At 42.1% G+C, this 25,248-nt stretch overlaps 1 long non-coding RNA gene across 1 annotated transcript; it reads right to left on the bottom strand.

Annotated features, from left to right (window-relative positions):
• Positions 1–13,632: 13,632 nt before the first annotated feature.
• LOC132414656 (uncharacterized) lies at positions 13,633–21,943 on the bottom strand. Its single transcript, XR_009516995.1, has 3 exons — positions 21,830–21,943; positions 17,574–17,796; positions 13,633–13,661 (listed from the first exon to the last, which is right to left on the bottom strand). It is a non-coding gene; the product is annotated as an uncharacterized lncRNA (long non-coding RNA).
• Positions 21,944–25,248: the final 3,305 nt, after the last annotated feature.

Genomic DNA, 25,248 nt, shown 5'->3' with positions numbered 1-25,248 from the left:
CTTCAGCAGTTGTGGTGCGCAGGCTCAGTAGTTGTGGTTCGCAGGCTCAATAGTTGTGGTGCACAGGCTTATTTGCTCCGCGGCATGTGGGATCTTCCCAGACCAGGGATCGAACCCGTGTCCACTGCATTAGCAGGCAAATTCTCACTGTGCCACCAGGGAAGTCCTGTCATGTGCTTAATATCAGAATGATCTTCACAGCATGAGTTGTAGATAAAAAGTTGGAGTAAAGGATATACAGTTGGTCCTTGAACAACACAGGTTTGGACTGCACGAGTCCACTTATACATGGGTTTTTTTCAATAAAATACAAACTATAGGACTACATGATCTGTGGTTGATTGAATCCTCAGATGCAGAGACTGACTGTAAAGTTATACATGGATTTTTTTTTTGACTGGAGGGAGTGGTCAGTGCCCCTAACCTCCATGCTGTTCAAGGGTCAACTGTATAGAGCAAATGTAAGAAATTGAAGATGTTTCAAAGCAAAGAGAATATAAAGGAATCGGGTTAGGAAGCCAAAATATTCAGGCAGAAGGGCGAGACACACTGGCCATGGAACATTGAAAGGGGAAGAGAAACAGGTCGAAGAGTTTGGGAGGCCATTATAAAACCCACCACATTAGATGAAAATAAAGCATTACTGTTACTATTTAGCCTCACTTAGAAATTATAGCCTTCAACATCAGTTTCAAGCGTGTAACTCCAGTTCCACTAACATGAGTCTTACCTGTGGAAGATGGTGAAGGAGTTCCAAAAACCAGGGAGACAAAAAGTTGGAGAGTAATCCATAGGAAGCTGATGCCATGAGATCCCAGCTTCACTCTTTTCTCTAACTTAAAATGGCTGTTGGAATGACCGTTGGAAATGTGGGGAGTAGATGGAATGTTGCCTACCCCTCCTGTGTTCTTCATGAAAGAGAGTAGATTAATTCCATATGCTTTATTTAAAATGTATACTGGGCTTCCCTGGTGGCGCAGTGGTTGAGAGTCCGCCTGCCGACGCAGGGGACACGGGTTCGTGCCCCGGTACGGGAAGATCCCACGTGCCGCGGAGCGGCTACCCGTGAGCCATGGCCGCTGAGCCTGCGCGTACGGAGCCTGCGCTCCGCAACGGGAGAGGCCACAGCAGTGAGAGGCCTGCGTACCGCAAAAAATAATTATAATAATAAAATAAAATGTATACTATACTGATGGATAATAACTATATTTGATGTAACAGGTGATATATGTATGTGTGTATATATCTGTATGTGTTCATTTATTTATTTGAGAGTGGCGATATGACATTATATACATCCAAATATAGCCAAAGAAAGGTCCTCAGAGTCGGAAAGAGTTTTATTTCTCTTGGATCTTTCCATCAGGAAGTTGAAAAAGTCATGCATTTCCACCTGTCTTACTTCCTTTCTAGACCCTCCCCCCGCCCCTTTTTTCAGTACTTCTGCTTCCTTTTTTACTACTAGTACTCCAGGATTATTTACCAATCCCAAGTGACTGGGCAACTACATGACTAAACCCTTTGCTGGTGATCTTCAAGTTGAGATGAGCCTGTTTGACCCTGTCCTCTTATGAAGGATCAGCCGCTGGACTCCTGAGGACATCACTTAGGGAGTAAGGCCAACGCCCCCTGCTGCAGGGAAGAATGCATATGTCTGTGTCTGATGCGTGGGTCTCTGGAATGCTGCTATATTTCCCACGGAATCCCAAGACTTTAAAGGTTACAGTGTTCTGGAGCTGGCATGCTGGAATTGACTTAGCAATGGTGTTGCCTTGACTTCAAATCCAAAAAAAAAATAGTGAGGAAAAAAAAAAAAAAAAAAAAAAAAAAAAAATAGTGAGGGCTTAGGTTGAACCAGACCAGTGAAGTAGCCAAAAGGATTAGTCTCAGCAACTTGGCAACAGTCAGATAGCCTCAGTTTCTCCACCCTTGGCTCTATTTCTATTTGTTTTTTAAATCCCTGACAAGAAAGAATTTACATGAGAATTAGTCTTCCTTCAAGACCTGACCCCATACCTAGCAAAGAGAATAATCTCACCTCTGTCCAACCCTAGGTTAAGGGTGGGGTGAAGAAAAGATACTCAAAACACTAAGGCCTGCCAACCTGGTGAAATCACGTCTTACAGGATGTGATTTTATGAGAGCAATTTGCCTTTGAAGTTTTAGCCACATCTTAAATAACTGAGGATGAAAATCTGCTGCTGCCAGCCTCCCTACAGGATTTGCATTGGAGTCAAGATTAATAAACACTTGAAAAGCGTAGGGGGAACTAGAAATTGGCTTGTGGCCTGCTTACGCACAGGACTGAACTGAAAGTTATCTTGTCCTCAATAAAAAAAATGCCAGAGCTGAAGAGAGACTGAAAAGTAGGCATCTAGGCCCCTTTCCTTTGCAGATATTCTGCATTTACTAGGAAAATAGTCTTGGTATGGAGGCTAGCCTTTGGGATCTGATGCAGTTTTTTTTCCGAAATAAAATCTAGAGGGTAATATCTCTGTATTGTGAATTGACTCAAGAAGAAGCCACAGACACAAAAAACAATTCAAACTGTTCATATTCTTTAGTCCTTGGGAAGCTGTACCAGCAGATTTCTAGATATGGTCTATTTTAGTTCAAAGTGTGATCACACTGTATAAAATATACATTCACTGAGAATGAGGCAGAGCACAGATACCCTGGGGACCTGACATCAGGAATTAGGGCAGGCCAAAAAAAAAAAAAAAAGACAGAACTCTTTAGGCAAAAAGGCATAATTCCAACATTCAGGAGAAATTTGTATTTTTCTTGCCCCAAACCTACATTAACCACTTAGTGGGAACCACAGTTTTAGGAACTTTGCATCAGGAAATCCTGAACTCTTTCTGCCCTGTCCTGATGTGTCTCAGTGCCAAGTGATGCCAAAATATGACATCTTTGTTTGGCCCTATGTACTTTTACTAACATGATTCATCACTATCTTATCTCAATTTAAGAGGATATCATATGTGGAGGGGAGGCTGACAGGATCAAAGGAATTGAAAAGGCAGAAAAGAGAAAAAGGAGACATTGTTTTACAGATTGTGCTATTCTTACTGTCTGACAGAGTAAATCACTTTCTTTAGTTTACAAGCCCTTTTTATTTTTTCCGGGAATTAGAATACTATAGTTCTATCCAGCTTGGGTTCAGACTTGAAGTTTACAAATTGCACTCCTGAAAGCAGACACTCGTTTTATCCTCCTAAACAAGAAGTTAAAATTAAATGGTAAAGTCTTTAAGGCCTTAGTTTTCCCTAACTTTCCCCACCCTCATGGTAAATGGACAGAGAAGCCCAATATGCTGTATTACAAACACTAGGATTCAAACTTAAATTTTAAGGATAGGCAGAGTAAGTTGAAAATGAGTTCCTTTTGCTTTGTTCTTTTTTATTATTTTTATAAGGGGTTTCAAATAAAAAGGATCAGAAAGTGACAGAGATAGACGCAGTAATTTGCCTAAAATTAACTGCAAAGCAGTGACAAAAGCCATGAAGAGAAGAATTTCTGATTCCCAGTCCTGTCTCCTTTCCAAATACCCATGCTGTCCTAAGTAACTGTCAGAGGACAAGTGTTGAAATATTAGGGGGACTACATGCCCTAGATTTTACTGGACAGTCCTGATTTCAAATATTCTCCACTGTTGTCATAGCCATGTAAATGTCCTAGAAATTCCAATATTCTGGCATATGAGTTTAAAGAAAATGAAAGAAGAACTGTGGGCCTCGGAGTCAAGGCAAAGTGGGCACATGATAGCTGGTGTCAAGGCCAGGTAACAGGAAGGAGACAGAAAGATCTGATTGCTAGAATAACCAGGCAGCTCAAATGAAGGTAATAGAATCCCACGCTGCAGAGCATCAGCTGCTGCTAGAAAGAATGCTCCCTCCGTGAGCGTTCAAAACAGACTCAGAGCAATGTTGCTGTTTTCAACCTACCTCTGGAGTACTAGTACTCCAGCCTCCATTAAAGAGGATGAGATCTGTCAAATAGGGAGATCTACCACAGTAACAATTCCTATAAAACCAGAACAATGTGGGTAATCCTTTAGGGAAAGAGGTGGTGGGAATAACTTCATTAGAAAATATTTGCATGCAGCAACTTCGAAGTCTTCCAACTGCTTTACAAAACCAGGTCTGTTCATTCCTCACTAGGACTAGCAAACCTAGCAAGAGAAACAAGTTCTCTAGTTTCATAAATCCATACGGTTAATCCTAGGCTCTTAGCCCCTACGCAAACAAACCCTAGAGATCCAAATGAAGTATACTCTTTATTTAGTACAACTAATCCATTACCACTCTAAATAATTAGAAATACATTGAAATGCTTTTCACAGTATTTCTTCAGTGTGAAAGAGAGAGTAGAAATCCATGGAGCAGAAGAAAGGTTCAGTTCTTTTCCTTTAACCATGACCATTGCTAACCTTGTAATTCCATGTAGTAACCCTAAAGGTACATTCTCATCAGCCAGGTGGGGCCTCATGTTCTGCAGAGGAGGCCAAATAACTCTCCCCAGTACTAGGGTTGCCAGATAAAGTACAGGACGCCTAGTTAAATTTGATTTCCAGATAAACAACAAATTTTTTTTAATAACTTGTTTATTAGTATAAATATGTTTCAAATATTTCATGGGACCTGCTAATACTAAAATATGCAATATTTGGGGGGGATACTTATACTAAAAACTATTCATTGTTTACCTGAAATTCAAATTTAATTGAAGATTCTGTTAAATCTGGCAACTCCACCAGTAGTCTTTCAGATTTTGAAGATGGCAGACAATGGTTTTTGAACTGTTTGATTTTATTAAAGGGAATTTTAAAGTAGCTTTGTGTGTTTACAAAAATCTTTCTCTTGAGAGTCATTGGCATTCTGTCATGTTTAGTTTTTTAGGTTATGAAACCCCTAAAAGGATTCTCTGACTCTCTTCTTCTAATTTTCATATTCCCCAGGGTATTAACTTTAGCGGAAAACAGCATAGGTTGATATCAACCAGCTCCATATAAATCAACTTGTCTGTTCAAATATTTCAAATACTTTAAATAGTTTTTCTGAGATTAAATACCCATGTTCAAAATAGGGTGGCGATTGTGCCATATTTTATAAGAGAAATTGCTTTGAGAGTGATGTTGGCCCGATTATGTGGAATCGTAGCCAAATGCTGATCTACCGCACTGGGAAACCAATGATGGTTTTTTATTTCTTTCTCTCACTACTGTTACTATCTTAATATCCTCTTAGCATTTCCACTCACCTGCAAATGATGCAGCCAGACATTATAGACCTGATTCTGCCATTTTGGGAGAGATCAAAGCTTAACCATTTTAATGCAGAAGGGAAAAACACCACTGTGAAGAATAAACATTCAGAGTTTTAATCAAGGAATATCCCAAGAGAATCACATGTTACTATAACCCAGGAAAGGGAAATCTTTTCCATAATTATTAATAATTTGGTTCTTTAGAAAAGTCATCTCCTCTTCACTTGTTTATTAAACATTTACTTAGTGCCTAGAGCAATTCATTGTGTGTGTATGTGTGTATAAGCTTTGACTGAAATATAATTTTCATACAATGAAAATGGAGAAATCTTAAATGTTCAGGTCAATGCATATTGACAATTGTAACCACTGTGTAACTACTAGTCAAAACAAGATATAGAATATTTTCATCACCCCAGAAAGTTTCCTCATGGCCTTTTCAGTCAATCCTCATTCCTGCCCCCACTTCACCCGAGCAACCCAACTACTTTCTGATTTCTGTCACTGTAGATTTGTTTCGTCTGTTCCTGTACTTCATGTCAATGGAATCTTTTAGTATGTGTTGTGTGTGTGTGTGGGGGGGGGTGTATGTGTGTGTACGTGTGTGGCTTTATACAACATAATTTTGTTTGTTTTTAAATTTATTTATTTGTTTTTATTTTTGGCTGCGTTGGGTCTTCGTTGCTGCACGCGGGCTTTCCTCTAGTTGCAGCGAGCAGGGGCTACTGTTCGTTGCGGTGCGTGGGCTTCTCATTGCAGTGGCTTCTCTTGTTGCGGAGCACGGGCTCTAGGCACGCGGGCTTCAGTAGTTGTGGCTCATGGGCTCTAGAGCACAGACCCAGTAGTTGTGGTGCACGGGCTTAGTTGCTCCGTGGCATGTGGGATTTTCGCAGACCAGGGCTTGAACCCATGTGCCCTGCATTGGCAGGCAGATTCTTAACCACTGCGCTACCAGGGAAGCCCCAACATAATGTTTTTAATCTACACATGTTGTGTGTATCAGTACTCCATTCCTTTATAGTGCTGAGTAGTATGGTAGGACTATACTGTAATTTATTTATTCCTTCTCTTATTGATAGACATTTGTATTATTTCCAGTTTGGGGCTACCATAACTAAGACTACCTATGAGTATTCTTGTTCAATTTTATATAAATATGTCTTCATTTCTCTTGGCTACATACTTAAGAATGGAATTGCTGTGTCACGGGTTAAATATATATTTAATTTTATAAGAAATAGCCAAACAATTCTCCAACATGGTGGTACCTTTTTACACTCCCACCAGCACTATATGAGGGTTCCAGTTTTTCCACATCTTCACCAACATTTGGTGTTGTCTTTTTTTAGCCCTCCTAGTGGATGTAAAATGGCATCTCCTTATGGTTTTAATTTGCATTTTTCTGATGATTACTGATGTTGAGCATTGTCACAGGTTGAATTCCCTTGGAAGCAGACTCACTGGGAGATTAGTTGGCAGGAGGTTTTTTAGGGAGTGCACTTGGGCTCAACATCTGTAGAAGAGAAGAGACAGAGCATGATTGAGCAAGGGAAGAAGTTGAGCTATTATACAATGTAGTGTCAGAGGCCTCAGCTGACCTTACAGAAAGCGCTGAAACTGGGATGAGCCGTCAAAAATGTTCTGAGTTTGGACAAGTGGCTGGGCTTTTGTACCCCCATGTTGATTAGTCACTGGATGTAGACCACTGCGAGAAGAGGCTCTTGTTTATTAAACATTTACTTAGTGCCTAGAGCAATTCATTGTGTGTGTATGTGTGTATAAGCTTTGACCTTGGGAAAGTCAGGGCTCTTCAGCAGAGGCAATCACTGAAGTGGACTGATTGAAAGCTGTCTGCTGGCAGCCTTTCCAACAGCTGAGGAGTAAGTCCTTCATTCCAAAAGGAGAATCAGAGTGGCACATCATAGCATTTACTACAAGCACTTTTCATGGCTTATTGGCCATTTATATCTCTTTTTTTGTGAGGCATCTTTTCAAGTCTTTCACCCATTTTTTAATTGGGTAGCTCAACTTTTTGTTGTTAATTTATAGGCACTCCTTAAATTATCTGGATATGAATCCTTGGTCATGTATATGTAAAATGAAAACTGTTTTCCCAGTCTATCATTTGTCTACTCATTTTCTTAGTGATGTCTTTTTTTTTTTTGGCTGCGTTGGGTCTTTACTGCTGCGCCTGGGCTTTCTCTAGTTGTGGCAAGTGGGGGCTACTCTTCATTGTGGTACGCGGCCTTCTCATTGCGGTGGCTTCTCTTGTTGTGGAGCATAGCTTTAGGGTGCACAGGCTCCAGTAGTTGTGGCTCGCGGGCTCTAGTTGTGGCACACAGGCTTAGTTGCTCCGCAGCATGTGGGATCTTCCCAGAGCAGGGATTAAACCCGTGTCCCCTGCATCGGCAGGCAGACTCTTAACCACTGTGCCACCAGGGAAGTCCCAGTGATGTCTTGTGATGAGTAAATATTTATAATTTGGATGAAGTCCAAGTTTTCAATTTTTTCTTTTATGGCTAGTGCTTTTTGTGTCCTGCTGAGAAATCTTTGCTTCCTTCAAGGTCACAAAGATACTCTTCTGTACTTTATCTGGAAGCTGTATGGTTCTTGTGCTACTCACTTTAAAAAATAAGGTTTAAGGTAAGGAGGTTTCTGATTATAAAAGTATTACTTGATCAATGTAGGGAATTCAGAAAATTTAGATGAGCATTAAGAAAATAAAAATAATCAGTAATTCTAAACATATCACTGTTAATAATTAGTATACTGACCTCCCGTCTTTTTTGATGATACATAACAATACACACACACACACACACACACACACCATGTTGGGATCATAACCTATTTCACTTAATATATTATTCAAGTATTCATGTTATTAAATATTCTTCAGTATGTCAATGGCTATAGACATGCGCTAACTTATTTAACTTATAAACTAGTTAACTTATTTAACCAATTTCCTATTCTTGGATATTCAGAGTGTGTCTAATTATGTTTACTGTTTTAAATATAACCCCTATAAAACCAAGCTGACGGGTAGCTCAAGCTAAGATTTTACAGAAACATCATTCCAGCATTTAAAAATAAAAGAAAGAATCAAGGAACAAGGAGGAGAATGAGAAGAAAAAGAAAAGTAAATCTTCACTTTCTCAAGATAAAACCAAAGGGAGGGGCCTCCCTGGTGGTGCAGTGGTTGAGAATCTGCCTGCCAATGCAGGGGATAAGGGTTCGAGCCCTGGTCCGGGAAGATCCCACATGCCGCGGAGCAACTAAGCCTGTGTGTCACAACTACGGAGTCCGTGCGCCACAACTACTGACCCTGCGTGCCACAACTACTGAAGCCCGCGCGCCTATAGCCTGTGCTCCACCACGAGAAGCCACCGCAATGAGAAGCCTGCGCACCACAATGAAGAGTAGCCCCCACTCGCCATAACTAGAGAAAGCCCGCACGCAGCAACGAAGACCCAATGCAGCCAAAAATAAATAAATAAAATAAATAAATATATTAAAAAAAACAAAACCAAAGGGAGATTCCATTAATAAGACATAGCAAAGCTTCTCAAAATCCTCTCTTCTCTTCTCCCTCTTTCTCTTAATACTTCATGCAGAGGACAGTTGTTTGAAACTTCCTCCCAACTAGCTCGGCTTTTCCTGGTTTCTCCATTTCCTTCCTTCCTTTTCCCATCATCTCTTTGGTCCCTGACGCCAAACAGTCTGATAAAATTCTTCCCACTCTCCTATAAATATCTGCCTTTTTCAATGTTAATTAAATTGAAGCTCCATTGCATTTTCTCCAGGACCCAATACCCTCACTTTACCAATCGAGCAGCAAAACATTCTTTTTGCCTTGTGGGAGAGAGGAAGGTTGTGAAAATTCATAATTACCATATTATTTTCTGTCATATAAAGGAGTGGTCCCCAACCCTATTGGCACCAGGGACCGGTTTCATGGAAGACAATTTTTCCACAGAGAAGGTGGGTGGGGATGGTTCAGGTGGTAATGCAAGTGATGGGGGGCGGCAGATGAAGTTTTGCTCACCTGCCGCTCATCTCCTGCTGTGCAGCCCGGTTCCTAATAGGCCACGGACCGTGGCCCCAGGGTTGGGGACCCCTGATATAAAGAACTTATATGAACAAATTTATAGATATAGATATACAATATCTTTTTCCTCCTATATGTGATTATTTCCTTAGGCTCAATATCTAGAAGTAAAATCAGGGATCAAAGAGCATGAACATTATTTTTTATAATATTTACTTTCTCTTCTGCAAATATAATCCCGCCAGTTATGTACTCTTTTTTTGTTTTTTAAACATGCCACATTTAAATTTGTTTATTTATTTATTTTTGGCTGCACTGTGTCTTCGTTGCTGCATGCAGGCTTTCTCTAGTTGCAGCGAGCGGGGGCTACTCTTCCTTGCAGTGCGTGGGCTTCTCATCGCGGTGGCTTCTCTTGTTGTGGAGCACGAGCTCTAGGCGTGAGGACTTCAGTAGCTCTAGGCTACTCTAGGCGCGAGGGCTTCGGTAGCGGGCTCAGTAGTTATGGCTCGCAGGCTGTAGAGCACAGACTCAGTAGCTGTGGCTCACAGGCTTTGTTGCTCAGCGGCATGTGGGATCTTCCCGGACTAGGGATCGAACCCATGTCCCCTGCATTGGCAGGCAGATTCTTAACCACTGCGCCATGAGGAAGTCCCAGCACGAACATTTTTAAGGCTCTTAAAAATGTTGCCAAACTGATCTCCAGAAATGTACAAATTTACATTCTTTTGAGCAAAATATGAGAATATCTGCTTCCACACCCTCCAGCATCATGTTATTAGCTTTGTTTTCTTTTAATCTGTCAGTTTGGTAGGCGAAAGTGGTATCCCGTTGCTCTTTATTTGCATTTCTTTGATTCCTAGTTAGGAAGAACTTTTTTTTTTAACATTGGCCACTTTTATTGCTTTGGTGAATTGCTATGCACTTTATACTATGTATTCCTTCACTTATCTCCTCAAGTACCACGTGAAGCACATGGTATTATTCTCATTTTGGAAAACTGAGAAATGCACGGATTAATTGACTTGCCTGGGATCTCAGTGGCTAGTAACTGGCAGAGCCAGTGCAAGAACCCAGGTTAACCTGACACAGGACAGGCACTCTTTCCACCTCAACACTCAGTCTTCCCATGATCTCTTTCCATAAACTCCAGGGCTGATGTAATTTAACCTAAAGAATGGCTGGAACAAGACAAGTCTAGAGCTTGAGTTCCCATTTAGTTCTTCCCTAACAGATGGTGCATAAATTGGCCCACTCAAGAGCAGATGAGGGGACTTCCCAGGTGGCACAGCGGTTAAGACTCCACACTCCCAATGCAGGAGGCCCGGGTTTGATCCCTGGCCAGGGAACTAGATCCCGCATGCATGCTGCAACTAAGAGTTCACCTGCCGCAACTAAGGAGCCCACGAGCCACAACTAAGGAGGCTGCCGGCCACAACTAAGACCCGGCGCAACCAAATAATAAATAAATTAATTTAAAAAAAAGAGTAGATGAGTTTCCATCACCTGTTTCATTTAAATATTGAGAACTGTGCATAGCAGCAATATTCACAATAGCCAAAACATGGAAACAACCTAAACGTCCAGCGACAGATGAATGGATAAAGAAGATGTGGTGCATATATACAATGGAATACTACTCAGCCATAAAAATGAACAAAATAATAACATTTGCAGTAACATGGATGCAACTAGAGATTATCATACTAAGTAAGTCAGAAAGAAAGACAAATACCGTATGATATCACTCTCACGTGGAATCTAAAATATGGCACAAATGAACCTATCTACAGAACAGACATAGAGATCAGATTTATGGTTGCCGGGGGGTGGGGGGAGGAGAGGGATGGACTGGGAATTTGGCATTGGTAGATGCAAACTATTACACTTAGAATGGATAAACACCAAGGTCCTACTGTATAGCACAGGGAACTATACACAATCTCCTGTGATAAACCATAATGGAAAAGAATATTTAAATAAGAATGTGTAAAACTAAGTCACTTTGCTATACAGCAGAGATTGCCACAACATTGTAAATCAACTATATTCAATAAAATAAATAAATAAATGAATGAATATTGAGAACTGTGAAAAGACATTATTTTCTCTTTTTTATTTAATTTAATTTATTTATTTGGGGCTGCTTTGGGTCTTCGTTGCTGTGCACAGGTTTTCTCTAGTTGCAGCAAGCAGGGGCTACTCTTCGTTGTGGCACGCGGGCTTCTCATTGCAGTGGCTTCTCTTGTTGCGGAGCATGGGCTCTAGGCGCGCAGGCTTCAGTAGTTGTGGCACGCGGGCTCAGTAGTTGTGGCTCGCGGGCTCTAGAACGCAGGCTCAGTAGTTGTGGTGCACGGGCTTAGTTGCTCCGCGGCATGTGGGATTTTCCCGGACCAGGGCTTGAACCCGTGTCCCCTGCATTGGCAGGCAGATTCTTAACCACTGCGCCATCAGGGAAGCCCCATTATTTTCTCTTGATGGTCATCAGACTCTCCCACCTTTCCAACAGGGCCACCCAAATCTGTCTCTAGAACCTCTCAGTGCCTTAATTTCTTCATTTGTAAAATTAGGTGTTGGACTAGATAAACTTTTAATTTCTTTCTAGTTCTTAAATTATAGTTTTCTAATTTTCTGTGTAAAAAGTATGCTTCCATCCATCAGCTATGGCTAATGAAGGCTGCATTTGACAGTTTGTGAAGTTTAGGAAATTCCTTTTAAGAATGCTTTTTTCCTTTTTGACCTGCTTTTCTGTCCTTCTCACTGTCCTGTCCCCTTGATATGTTGCCTATTTTCCAAAGGATCCCTATGTCTCTCTTCTCTGTCTCTGTCTCTCCCTGCTTGGATTTGGATATTTCACCTCCCCCCCCAGTTTTGTTTCCATGGTCACACTCTGTATGTTTCTACTTTTACCCTAGACTCTTTTTCTCTAGACTCTTTAACATTCTCTTTGCATCTATTTTCTGTGTTCATCTCTGTAGAAGTTACAAGATAGCCATAAAGTCTGGAAACATAGATAACAGTTTATATTTTTACAGATTGAACCCCCTTGTTTACTTCTTCTGGGGTATGTATGTTTATACAGTGAAAATGAAAATCAAAGATAAATTATACGAGACAAGGTATCACAGACTCATTTGCAAGGAATGGTAGAAACTGTGCATTAGCACTGCATGTGCTGTGGGTCGTTGGCCCATCGCATCAAACGAGGCATCCCTAGTGAGGAACGTATTGTGTAACGTTACTGAACATAGCATGTTTCGTATTGTAATATTCACAAATCTTTTAAGTATATTCACTCACGTTTCCAGATTTATGGCCACTTGTAGTTCATTAGTGAATTTTTTTTCCTGCCTTTCCTTTCTCTGTGTTATCCATATTTCTTCATAAGTATGCTCTTCGTTAGAACTGGCCCCTGTTTTAATGACTTAGCTTTGAAATAGAACAAAATGCTTAAGTGGAGTCTATTGAGAACCAGAAGTTGTAGAACAGTTGAGTTTTATTTTGGCCCTTCTATGTTTCTATCCACAGCCAGAATTTCTGTCCCAATTAAGAAGAGGAAGTTACTCAAGAGAGGCCCCTTAGCAACTCTCAGCACCCATTTAATAAAACAGCACATCAACCATGGCCTTTTGACTTTACTGAAACAATCTGTGAAATTATTAAAAACAATAAAAAATATCCCTGTTGAGTATTATTTCCTGAGGCCTTTATTTTATTTTATTTTTTAATATATTTATTTATTTATTTTTGGCTGCATTGGGTCTTCATTGCTGCACGCAGGCTTCTCTCTAGATGCAGCAAACGGGGGCTACTCTTCCTTGTGGTGCACGGGCTTATTGCTGTGACTTCTCTTGTTGTGGAGCATGGGCTCTAGGCACACAAGCTTCAGTAGTTGTGACTCATGGGCTCTAGAGTGCAGGCTCAGCAGTTGTGGCCCACTGGCTTAGGTGATCCGCGGCATGTGGGATCTTCCCGGACCAGGGCTTGAATCCGTGTCTCCTGCATTGGCAGGCAGATTTTTAACCACTGCACCACCAGGGAAGCTCTTCCTGAGGCCTTTAAATGTTTATCTATTATTCCTTTCTTTCCTTATTTTGCAATATCATTGAGAGACAAGAACTTATTATTCCCACAGCACAAATGAGAAATGGAGGTACAGATAGGTCGTGAATTTCCAAAGTTCTCATTAAGTTGGACCAGATCTGAAGCCAGAGACTGGGTCTCTCTGCTGATTGAGTCTCTTGACCAGGCCTTTTTATCCTACAAGAAGCTGTCTAGTTAATGTAGAAGATGTGGCTTGCTTATTCATTGCTCTTGGAAAATGAACCTGTTTTTCTGTTCCTCCCTGAAAGAAAGAAAGAAAGAAAGAACGGAAGAAAGGAAGGAAGGAGGGGGAGGGAGAAAAGAAGAAAGAGGAGTTCTCTGGCAGTCCAGTGGTTAGGACTCGGCGCTTTCACTGCCAGGGCCTGGGTTCGATCCCTGGTCAGGGAACTAAGATCCTGTCAGCTGCACTGCAGAAAAAAAAAAAAAAAAAAAAAGGAAAGAAAGGAAGGGAAAGGAAAGGAAAGGAAGAAAGAAAGAGAAAGAAAGAAAGGAGGGAGGGAGAAAGGAAGGAATAAAGAAAGGAAGGAAGAAAAGAAAGGATCCGTAGCAGCCTGCCATCATCTGGAATGGCTCAGGTGATAGCCAGCCACTTAGGGGCAGGGAAATTGTTGTGGTCACTGGTGATTTCCGTCATTTTTCCTACCACCAGCTGTCATCACAATTTCCAGGAAAGCTGCCAGGAAAAAGTAGGAATTAGCATTTCACAGATCGCCCTCCCCCCACCATTATGGATCTTGGAACTTTTCCTGACTACTCTTTGCCCTCATACCTTCCTTCCCACACCAGTCCAGATAAACATGCGAGGTATTTGACCTCACCTGCATTTGAAGACCTCAGTACTTGAGAAGTTACTGCCCTTCCGTCAGAAATCCTTACTGAGACTGAGTTATGATTTCTTTCCCTAATCTGGATCGTTTCCTTAAAATTAAAACACCCAGGGATACGACTTTATCCATACTTTCCCTTTTCCCTTTCTCCTCTTGCCCTCCCCCACTCCAAACAATGCAGTCAAGGTTCTAACTATTAAGACACTTATCACACTGTAGGTAACTGGTAATGGAAGTGCTTATCCTCACTCTAGAGCTTGTGACTTATTCATGTTGCACCCTTACACAGCACAGTGCCTGGCCCATTGTTGGGACTCAATGAATGTTGGTTGAATAGAATTTGCCTAAATTAGCCTCAGGCACCTCCTGAATTTCACAGTGTGCCGAGCTCTAGGGAAAATTAGACTGACTAAGCCAACTGCTCCCTTCCTGTCTGGGGAGACCCACCCAGAGACCAGAACAGGAGGCCGCACCTCTGCAGAGGGAGAGAGAGGGCTTGACTGATGTCCCCCTCTGCCTGTGATCCCACCCCACACTTTTTCCTCTGTAAATATGGCCATCCTGAAACTTGTTTTTTCCAGACACGTTTGTGGGGCAGAGCTACTAATAGAACATGCTGTGGGCTAGATAGGGATCAGGGTAGAGACCATAGCCTGAATTATATCATAGGAAGCACTAGGAAAGTTAGGTTAGAATTTGATAAGAACCTAAGTAGACTAATCTCTGAAGAGAGATATCTGTCTGTAGGGGTTAAGAGTATGATCTCTAGAGACCTGCAATCTAGGTTCAAATAGTATTAGTGCAGTTTTTAAACTGTGTGACCTTGGAAAAGCTACTTAACCTCTCTGTACCTCAATTTCCTCACCCATGAAGTAGGGATAGTAATAGTACCTGCATGACAAGGTTGTTAAAATAATTAAATCAGTTAATACATGTTCGTGCTCAACATTGTTATTACTAAAGAGGATGGCTTTGGATGGCAGCAGGTTTAATATGCTGAGGTTTGTATGTGCAAATGCAGGGATGGGGAGAGTTAATCATTAGGGTCTGGAGACAGTGGAATTACTTTGTACAAATGAATGAGAAGAATTTGGAGTTCAGGGTGGGATAGAAAGCAGAGGAGACAGTAAGGAGAAGAAATGAGGGAGAAGAGAAAAATTAAAAGCCATTTCAAGTTTCCAATAGTATAACAGCAAGATATCTTTTAAGAACAGGTATATTTAATTTGAAATTATTTATGTTGCTGAGCTCTAAACCACCACTAAGTAAAATGGTACAACTTGGAGAGCAGTTTGGCACTATCAAAATAAAAAGGTACATATCTTTTGATCCTTCAATTCTATTTCCAGGAATTTATCCTACCTTGGTACTTGCAAACAGACTCATGGCCTCTCTGTAATGCCAAAATTTGGGGAACCACCTAAGTGTCCATCAGCATAGTCTATCTATGCAATGGAATACTATGTAGCCATTAAAAAGATTGAGGCAAAGTTATACATATTATTTATGGTTAATAGCCAAGCTCAAAAGAAGAGAGTTCTATTGTAGGCAGAGGGAGAGCACCAAGAGCCAACTGGAGGAGCAATGCCCAAGTCCAAGCTGGAGTCTACATCCTAGAAGAATAGGGACATCATGCCTGGAGTGGCTGGTGGGAGTAATGAGAGTTGGGAATCACAAAGGCTCTGCAGAGTTGCACGGAGGGAAGAGCAGCATGAGAGCAGGTGGGGAATTAGCAAGCGGGCAGGTCGTTGATGATTCCTTTAAAAGCAGCTGGTGTTTGTAGGTCCCATACAGAAATCGGTAGTTGTGTGATGCCTGGGTCTGGTTTGCTTAATGGACCAGGGACAGATCAGAGCAAGGTAGTAAAGGAGCAGGTAGATGGGGCTAAGAAAATGAGCCTGGGAGTTGTGGGTGGATAATCACAGTTATGTAGATTTTTAACTAGCTTTTCAACTGACCTCAAAGGATATTGATTTAAAAAGTTGATATCAATAAAGAGAGGGGCCTCACTGTTGTATTAGATATTTTTAAAATCAGTAGCTTAGATGATGATAGAAGCAAGGTTTAAAATCATCTTAGAGAAAGACAAATATATGACATTACTTATATGTGCAATCTAAATAAAGAAGATACAAGTTAACTATTTACTAAATGGAAATAGACTCACAGACATAGAAAACAAACTTATTGTTACTAAAGGGGAAATGGGGGACAGATAAATTGGGAATGTGGGATTAACTGATACACACTACTATATATAAAACAGATAAACAACAAGGACCTACTGTATGGCACAGGGAGCTATATTCAATATCTTGTAATAACAATCTGAAAAAGAATATATATATATGTATAACTTAATCATTGCTGTACACCTGAAACATTGTAAATCAACTATCCTTCAATAAAAAATAAATAAAAAAAGAATAAAATCATCATGACAGATTAGAACAAAGTGCCAAAATCAACATGATGAAATTTGACAGGGATAAAGTAAAGACTCACATTTAGGTTAAAAAAAAAAAAAATCAATTGTACAAGGAAGACATGGGACTGGCTTGACGGCATTTTACGTGAAAAAGGTTTAGGACTCACCAAACCCAATGCAGTCACAGTTTCATGAAAAGACACAAGGTCAGATCAAAAGAGATAATAGCATCACTGTGCTTTAAACTGACCAATTCTGGGTGCCTCATATTTATTTATTTGACAAATACTATAATTTATTATTTTCTTCTAATGAACACCTACCATGGGCTTTTTTTTGAGCAGAGAAAATTTTTAGTTTTTTTTTTTAACATCTTTATTGGACTATAATTGCTTTACAATGGTGTGTTAGTTTCTCCTTTACAACAAAGTGAATCAGCTATACATATACATATATCCCCATATCTCCTCCCTCTTGCGTCTCCCTCCCACCCTCCCTATCCCACCCCCTAGGTGGACACAAAGCACTGAGCTGATCTCCCTGTGCCATGTGGCTGCTTCCCACTAGCTATCTATTTTACGTTTGGTAGTATATATAAGTCCATGCCACTCTCTCACTTCATCCCAGCTTCCCCTTCCCCTTCCCCGTGTCCTCAAGTCCATTCTCTACATCTGCATCTTTATTCCTGTCCTGCCCCTAGGTTCTTCATAACCATTTTTTTTTTTAAGAATCCATATATATGTGTTAGCATACGGTATTTGTTTTTCTCTTTCTGACTTACTTCACTCTGTATGACAGACTCTAGGTCCATCCACTGGGTACCTCATATTTAAAAAGATATTGATGAACCAGTGTATGCCCGGGGAGAGATCAGGTTGGAAAAGATCCAGTAACTTACGTGAGGAATAATTTGATGTAGTTTAAAGATATTAAATATTGGGGACTTCCCTGGTGGCGCAGTGGTTGAGAGCCTGTCTGCCGATGCAGGGGACGAGGGTTCGTGCCCCGGTTCGGGAAGATCCCACATGCCGCGGAGCGGCTAGGCCCATGAGCCATGGCCGCTGAGCCTGCGCGTCCGGAGCCTGTGCTCCGCAGCGGGAGAGGCCGCAACAGTGAGAGGCCTGCGTATTGCCAAAAAAAAAAAAAAAAAAAAAAGATATTAAATATTGGGAAGAAAAGACTAAGGTGGATAAATAATTGATATCCTCAATTAGCTGTGTTTTTGTTTTTTGTTTTTTTAAGTACGGGCCAACAACACGAAATTGTCAGTATCCAACCATCTTGATCTATAAAAATGCAATTTCGGGCTTCTCTGGTGGCGCAGTGGTTGAGAGTCCGCCTGCCGATGTAGGGGACACGGGTTCGTGCCCCGGTCCGGGAGGATCCCACATGCCGCAGAGCGGCTGGGCCCGTGAGCCATGGCCGCTGAGCCTGCACGTCCGTCTGGAGCCTGTGCTCCGCAACGGGAGAGGCCACAACAGTGAGAAGCCCGCGTACCGCAAAAAAAAAAAAAAAAAAAAGCAATTTAATTTGGGTCAACCGAATAGAAGACGATGTCAACTCCTTTTGTAATGCTGCAGAGGGCAAATGAGAATCAATGGTTGAAAGAGGGAAGCAAATATTACATCAGCACAATATTACATCTGTCACAATCAGATGCTCAAGAACAGAATGAGCAGCCTCACAGAGTTCTAGGTTCTGTCTCATTGAGAGAGCCCAAGCAGAGCTGGGTGACAGTCTGTTAGGAATATTTAGCATTTTCTGCATTCAGGTGGGAGACTCTCCATGATCTGGCCTGAGCATCCAACCTCTCTACAGTACAGAGGCAACACACGAGACCACTGTGACAGCCACCCCGGCCATCCTGTGTTCTCACATTGCTGTGTCTTTGTGCATGTCAGTCCCTTGCCTAGAACTGCACATCTCCTTGCTATGTACCCTGCAAATTCCTACTCATCTCTCCAGATGCAACTCAAGTGTGGCTCCACTTGAATTCTAAATGGTGTGTCATACTCTCTTTTATACCTTGTACCTTGTGCTTACTTCTACAGTGGGAATTGTTCTTTTGCAAATGTTTTGTGAACTTCTCTCTTTCCTACTGAATGTGAGCTGCTTGTGGGCCAGAAACATGTCTCTTTCATTTTCCATGTTCCCAGTGATTAGAGCAATGTCTTTGGATGCTCAATATTCACTAAATGAATGAGGCTGGATGTTTTGATTTTACATATATGTATACATAAAATAAAAATTATTACACATATGCATTTTGAATCAAATGTTAATCAAAACTAACATCCTTACTATGTGTAATACACATTGAAATTTTATTTTTAATAAATTTATTTATTCAGTTATTATTTTTGGCTTCATTGGGTCTTCATTGTTGCACGCGGGCTTTCTCTAGTTGCAGCTAGCGGGGGCTACTCTTTGTTGCGGTGCGCAGGCTTCTCATTGTGGTGGCTTCTCCTGTTGCAGAGCACAGGCTCTAGGCGCACGGGCTTCAGTAGTTGTGGCACACGGGCTCAGTAGTTGTGGCTCGCGGGCTCTAGAGCGCTGTCTCAGTAGTTGTGGCGCACGGGCTTAGTTGCTCTGCGGCATGTGGGATCTCCCCGGACCAGGACTCAAACCCATGTCCCCTGCACTGGCTGGCGGATTCTTAACCACTGCACCACCAGGAAAGTCCCACATTGATATTTTCTATTTTATTCATTTTAAAAAATGGAAGCCATGATCTAGGTTCCAAAATTAACTTGGGTTCCCAGCCTTACACCGAAACACACTGAACTACAGGGTCAACAGCAGGGATTTGAACAGAAGATATGAGAACTTGATAGAAGCTACAGGCCTTCTTGCCAGAAAGATGCATATATGGACTAAACTGACATTCAATTTCAGAGGCTTCCTGGACCCACTGAAGTCCTTCTGTACATCACAGGTTATGAGAAAGTTCCTTCTAACGCTGCAATCTTATTTTTGTGAGACGCATTAAAGTAGTCTAGGAACATTTCGGAGTTGTCCATACAGAAAGCAAAAAATTGGAAGGGAGGTACATAAAGAACAAAGAATAGAGGGAAAATTCTGAGATGGGATAGGCAAGACAGATAAATACGTGTGAAAGGTAAAGGAATGGGGTACAAAATAAATCCTGGCTAAGGGTTAGGAGGAAGGGAAAGGTAGGTGCTGCTAGGCCAGGGTTTTAGGCCTGTGGAATCTGACATTCTTTCCAGACAATGGAGCTTGGGGTTCCAGCCCTGTAGCTTTCTTCTCCCCTCCCTATGGCTCACTATTCCTCCCTCCCATTTTTAGGCAGCCCTTATGGAAACTCTGAAACTCTTTTTCTCTTTTCTTCCAGATGGGAAGCTCTGGCAGAAAGAATGTTTTGGCCTGTGTGCAATGACTCCATTCTCTCTGCCAAGGGATAAAGCTGAAATCTGCTTTCTTGGAAACCAGCTCATGTCTTTAGGAAGCATGACCCTAGTTAGGGAGCAACTGGGACCTTTGCGTAAAGGGGAGATAAGAAAATAATTTTCAGCATCCACTAGTATGGTGACACACAAGGATAGTAGGATGTGACCACCAACAAATGATTTAAAAATGGAATCTCCTGTCTCTAAGATCTAAGCTCACACAGACTACTCCATTGGGCTTCTTTGAATCTTAAATAACTCTAAAGTGTTTTCAACAATCTGTCAGGGAGGCAACAGACATGCAGCTCACATTTTCACAGGACAAACAGTGAAAGGGACATGTATGAGGTCTAGAAGCATAATACAATTGACTTCCTATGGAGCCCTCAGGAATCTGGAGATTTTAAGAACTTTTGTGAGGTCCAGGGCTTCCCTGGTGGCGCAGTGGTTGAGAGTCTGTCTGCCGATGCAGGGGACATGGGTTCGTGCCCCGGTCCGGGAAGATCCCACATGCCGTGGAGCGGCTGGGCCCGTGAGCCATGGCCACTGAGCCTGTGTGTCCGGAGCCTGTGCTCCGCAACGGGAGAGGCCACAACAGTGAGAGGCCCGTGTACCGCAAAAAAAAAGAACTTTTGTGAGGTCCAGAAAACTCGGAACATTACTATAGTCCACAACTAGACTGAGGTAAAGAGAATGGAATTTGGGGTGGGGTTAGGTAACCTGAGTTAGTCCCTAGATAGGCCCCTGACTCACTATGTGATAATGGCTGGTCACTTCCTGGCTCAGTGTTCCAGTCCCCGTCCACCCTTTCCCGGGGCCCTTTCCCTGCCCGAGAGAAATAAAACCACAACTTTATTCTTTCTTGAGAAAGTTAACCATGATTGTTTCTATAAAGCTATCTGGAAAATAGCCGATCTCTTAGGGCAGCATTATGAGATGATTTTGTTCATTTTATAACCAGTGTAACCTCCTGGGTGGTATATAAAGCCACGAAGGTGGCAAACGTCTTATTTGTTGTTGAGATCCTCACATGGGCATGGAATAAACAAGTGGTCTGCTTGCCTCTTCTGCCTCTTCTGTCTTTTGGGATGACACTGTTGTGTAGTAAAGCCCTCTGGAGAGAGATCTGGGAGATAACTGGGTAACACCCAACTAAGTCAGGGAATGAGTCAGGGCTCAAGGACTCGATACCAACCTCTCCCACTCCTGCCAGGAAACCTCTGGGGTGAGACAGAGATGAGAGAGGAGCCGAGGGGCGGGCCTCACAGCAGCCTGCCCTGGGGCCTCTGACTCGTGGTTTCACCCTGGTTTGCCCTGCAGCTGTAACGTGTCTGCTGACACGCAAGCCCTGACATGCTCGTCCTCCCCCTTTCCCAAACTTCTGCTCAGTCTCAGAACTGTCATACAGAGTGAAGTAAGTCAGAAGGAGAAAAACAAATATCGTATATTAACACGTATATGTTGAATCTAGAAAAATGGTACAGATGAACTGGTTTGCAAGGCAGAAATAGAGACACAGATGCAGAGAACTAACGTATGGACACCAAGGGGGAAAAGCCAGGGGGGTGGGGGTGGGATGAATCAGGAGATTGGGATTGACATGTATACACTAATATGTATAAAATGGATAACTAATAAGAACCTGCTGTACAAAAAAATTAAATTCAAAAATAAAAAAGAAAACGCAGGGCAAAATACAAAGGACTTTTTGTCAAGGAGGTGACGAGGAAGTAGAAACTGAACTTACCACTGAGGAAACCAGGATAAGGGAAGGGCAGAAGAGTGCCATGGCTGGGCTGACACAGAGAACAGGCTGAGCAGGACCAAGCAGCACTAGCCTGGAATCCTGTAAGACTCAAGAGCAAAATGGCAAAAAGTCACATTTCTTGTGTGGAGGTACTCAGTTCTCACAAATCCGTCAAAACCATTCCCAGTTTGTGGCAATTTTGAGAAGTCTCCCCTAGCGAAAAAACAATTTGAGGCACCTACCGTGTACCAGTCATAGGTTTTCACATAGGATTTCACTTAGTGCTTAGAACAGTCCTACAAGGTAAGTTTTATTATCCCCATTTCACAGATGGGTAGACTGGGCCTCAGAAGACTTAAGGAATTTGCCCATAGAGTTTGGACCTGGCCAGTTGGATTCCCCTATACCAAGCTGCCTTTGATTTGAAGTCAAATCAAATCAAAATAATGTCAAAATAGTAGAGACTTCTTAAGCCTGCCAGGAACAGTAAGGAGCAGACCAGGTAAGGAACAATGAATGGACACCTCTAAATCTCTGAACGTAGGTACTTAAAAACCCTGGAATTGCTGGGTTTGCACAGGCGTCTATGCAATCTGAGATCCCAGTGAAACCTTGGTACCCTCTAGTGGAAGCTTCCTGCATTCACACGGCTTTTCTGGCTTCAACTGCGAAGAGCTGGAAAGGAAGCCCTCACCCAGCCACTGGAGAGCATCCCCAAAGAATGGCCAACTGGAAGATACATGTTTGTATGTCAGGGCCCATGGAGGGTAGAGGAAAGAATACAGACCAGAGGGAAGGTGTGCTGAGCCATTGGTTCACAAGGGTCCCCAAAGGGAGTCCTTGTTAGGCCTTTGTGCATTATTAATAGGAGCTCAATACACATCAATGGGGGCTGTAGGTTTTTAGGGCTCAAGAGAGTGATTTTTTTTTTAATGGGGGAAATTAGTGATCAGAGATGCAAAGTGACTCCCAAGGCCACAAGGAAGTCAATGTCAGCAATGGTGAGATTAGAACCCATGTCTCCTGCCTCCCAAACCAGAGTTCTTCCCATTGTATCACACTTCCCATTTTTTGGGAACCCAGCCTATGAGAACAAGCTCCCAGGCTCCTGAATCTCATGCCTACAACCCTGCAGGCATTCCTGGAGCTTCTTCCCCAAGTTCCCAGTGCCAAGATGTCAGATTTATTTCTGTCTCCCTCCTCCCGCAGAGGTAATCCCTGGGAATGGAAGTGGGTTAGAAACAGATTACTCTGATCCAGGGGCTTTGTTTTCTCCTCCCTGAACGTGGTGGGGTGGGGGAGGGCCCGGGGTGAGGGAGAGGGGAAGTCACAAATAGCCTGAAATTCCCTTTTAGGATTATCACTTGATTTAGCCAGCTGGGGCGAAAGCGGAGCAAGAAGCGGGGAGGGATTAGTTCTAGACCTAGCTTGAACAGCGGGGTGCATGGGCTTCTTTTCTGGCTGAGCCAGGATGAGCAATATCTCTTCCTTAACATACCTTTAGAAATAAAGAGGCTGAAGCAGGCAGCAAAGGATAAAGGGAAAAGCCTTTGTCTTCATCAGCAGGGATGAATGCAAGGATGGATGAGACAGAAGAGCAGCTAGAAGAAAGTCATGCAGCACAGAAATAAGGAATCACTTTTGGGCATGGAAACAACCTTCATTTCAATGGTTTTAACTTTAACAGAGCTGAGAACTGCTCCCTAGAGGAAAAGAGCTAACACACATAGGGCTTCCTGAGGATCTCCAATTCATATCCAGGTTATGGGCTCTTGTGCTTTAGGCGCACTGCACTGGGGTGGACTCTGGGACTGCCAATGTTACCTGTGTCCGGCATAAAGAGCAGACACTTACTAGGACTCTGCTAGGCTCCATATATCCCTTCCACGGCTATCACGGGGCTTGGAAGCAGTTACCATAACTAACCAGAGTGGGAACATGTATAAATTCATTTAACGACCTAGCAACAATTCTATGAGTTAGGTACTCAATTACCCCTTCTCTATGGTGAGGAAAAGAAGTGGAGCTAAGATGTACACTCAGGCACCACTATGTGAGAGTCATAGATAGTCAACTCTCCTAGTGACAAAGAAGCTCTGCTAACATTGTTAGCTAAAGATCAGTTGAGAATATTTCTTAGAAAGTCAGAATTCTTGGTTTCTTCTATGTCACCTTATCTTGGACAATTCACTTACCTTCCTTTGCTCTTCACGCGCTCTCTCAAGGGAGGGAAGTACAACATAAACACATGGGAAGCCTATCACTAGCTTCAACCGAAGTATCATATTGTTTACGGTAATCAATAAACATACTGTAATCAGATTCTTCCAATTCTCCAGAGGGATCTTCCGTGTTCAAATCAACAGTGCGTCTCCTAGAATGTAGACTACCAGGCAGAATTTCAGAAGTTCCAATATTTGATATCATCTGCCACTGAGAGGGAAAAAAATCCAAATACAGTACATATCCCACTGCTCATGGGATATCCCATTTTCTTTGGATCCATTTAGAAATTTCAATAAGACAAGTGATTCCAGGAACCCCCCGTATTTGGGGAAACAGGAAATCAACTTTGCCCTCTGCCTCATCATATTTTATCTGGGATTCTACTGATCCACTTATTTTTTCCCCCCATGATCATTTATTGAATAAATATTTGAGTGTCTACTATGTGCAAGACTGTTTTTTTGCAAGGTTAAGCCCCTAACCACCTTATTCCTTCCTCTAGTTACACAATGAGTTTCCTTCTCTTACTCTTACTTTGCTTTTTCTGAAATGTGAACTACTTGGGTTGTAGGATTACGAAATATCCTTTTCGTGTTAACTTCCCCAGGCAGACAACTCCCAATTTTCCATGGAGTTAATGAGATAGGAAGATAATACGAATTTTCCAAAACGGCAGCTAATAAAACACACTTATAATTCATCTCAGAATGAATTAAACAAGATTGACTTCCCTTATTATTTCATCCAGGTTGATATGGAACAAGTTTGCATTCCCTGAGAAGCTGACCAGAAGGCAGGCAGAGATGATCTGGGATGTGTTGGCTACCATGTGAGGCAAACATAAAACTCAACAGTGAAGCAGATAATTCCAGAAAGACTATATCAATGTTCTGTATTAATAACCACTCATCATGGATTGGGGTTTCCCCACTTTGTCAGGAAAACCAGTAAAAAAAAAAAGTTCATGTTTTATTTTCTGGGGCATAGAGTAGATTGACAAGACTCTGTTGAGAAATAATTAGATACATCTTGGGACTTCCCTGGTGGTCCAGCGGTGAAGATTCCGCACTTGCAATGCAAAGGGCACGGGGTTCAATCCCCGGTTGGGGAACTAAGATCTCACATGTCGCACAGCGTGGCCAAGAAAATGTTAAAAAAAAGTTAAAATTCAAAAAAAAGAGAGGGCTTCCCTG

This window comes from Delphinus delphis, chromosome 19 (genome assembly GCF_949987515.2).
Source record: "Delphinus delphis chromosome 19, mDelDel1.2, whole genome shotgun sequence".
Lineage (NCBI taxonomy): Eukaryota > Metazoa > Chordata > Mammalia > Artiodactyla > Delphinidae > Delphinus > Delphinus delphis.
Note: the sequence above shows the minus strand (reverse complement) of the source record. Positions and strands in the feature narration are given on the sequence as shown.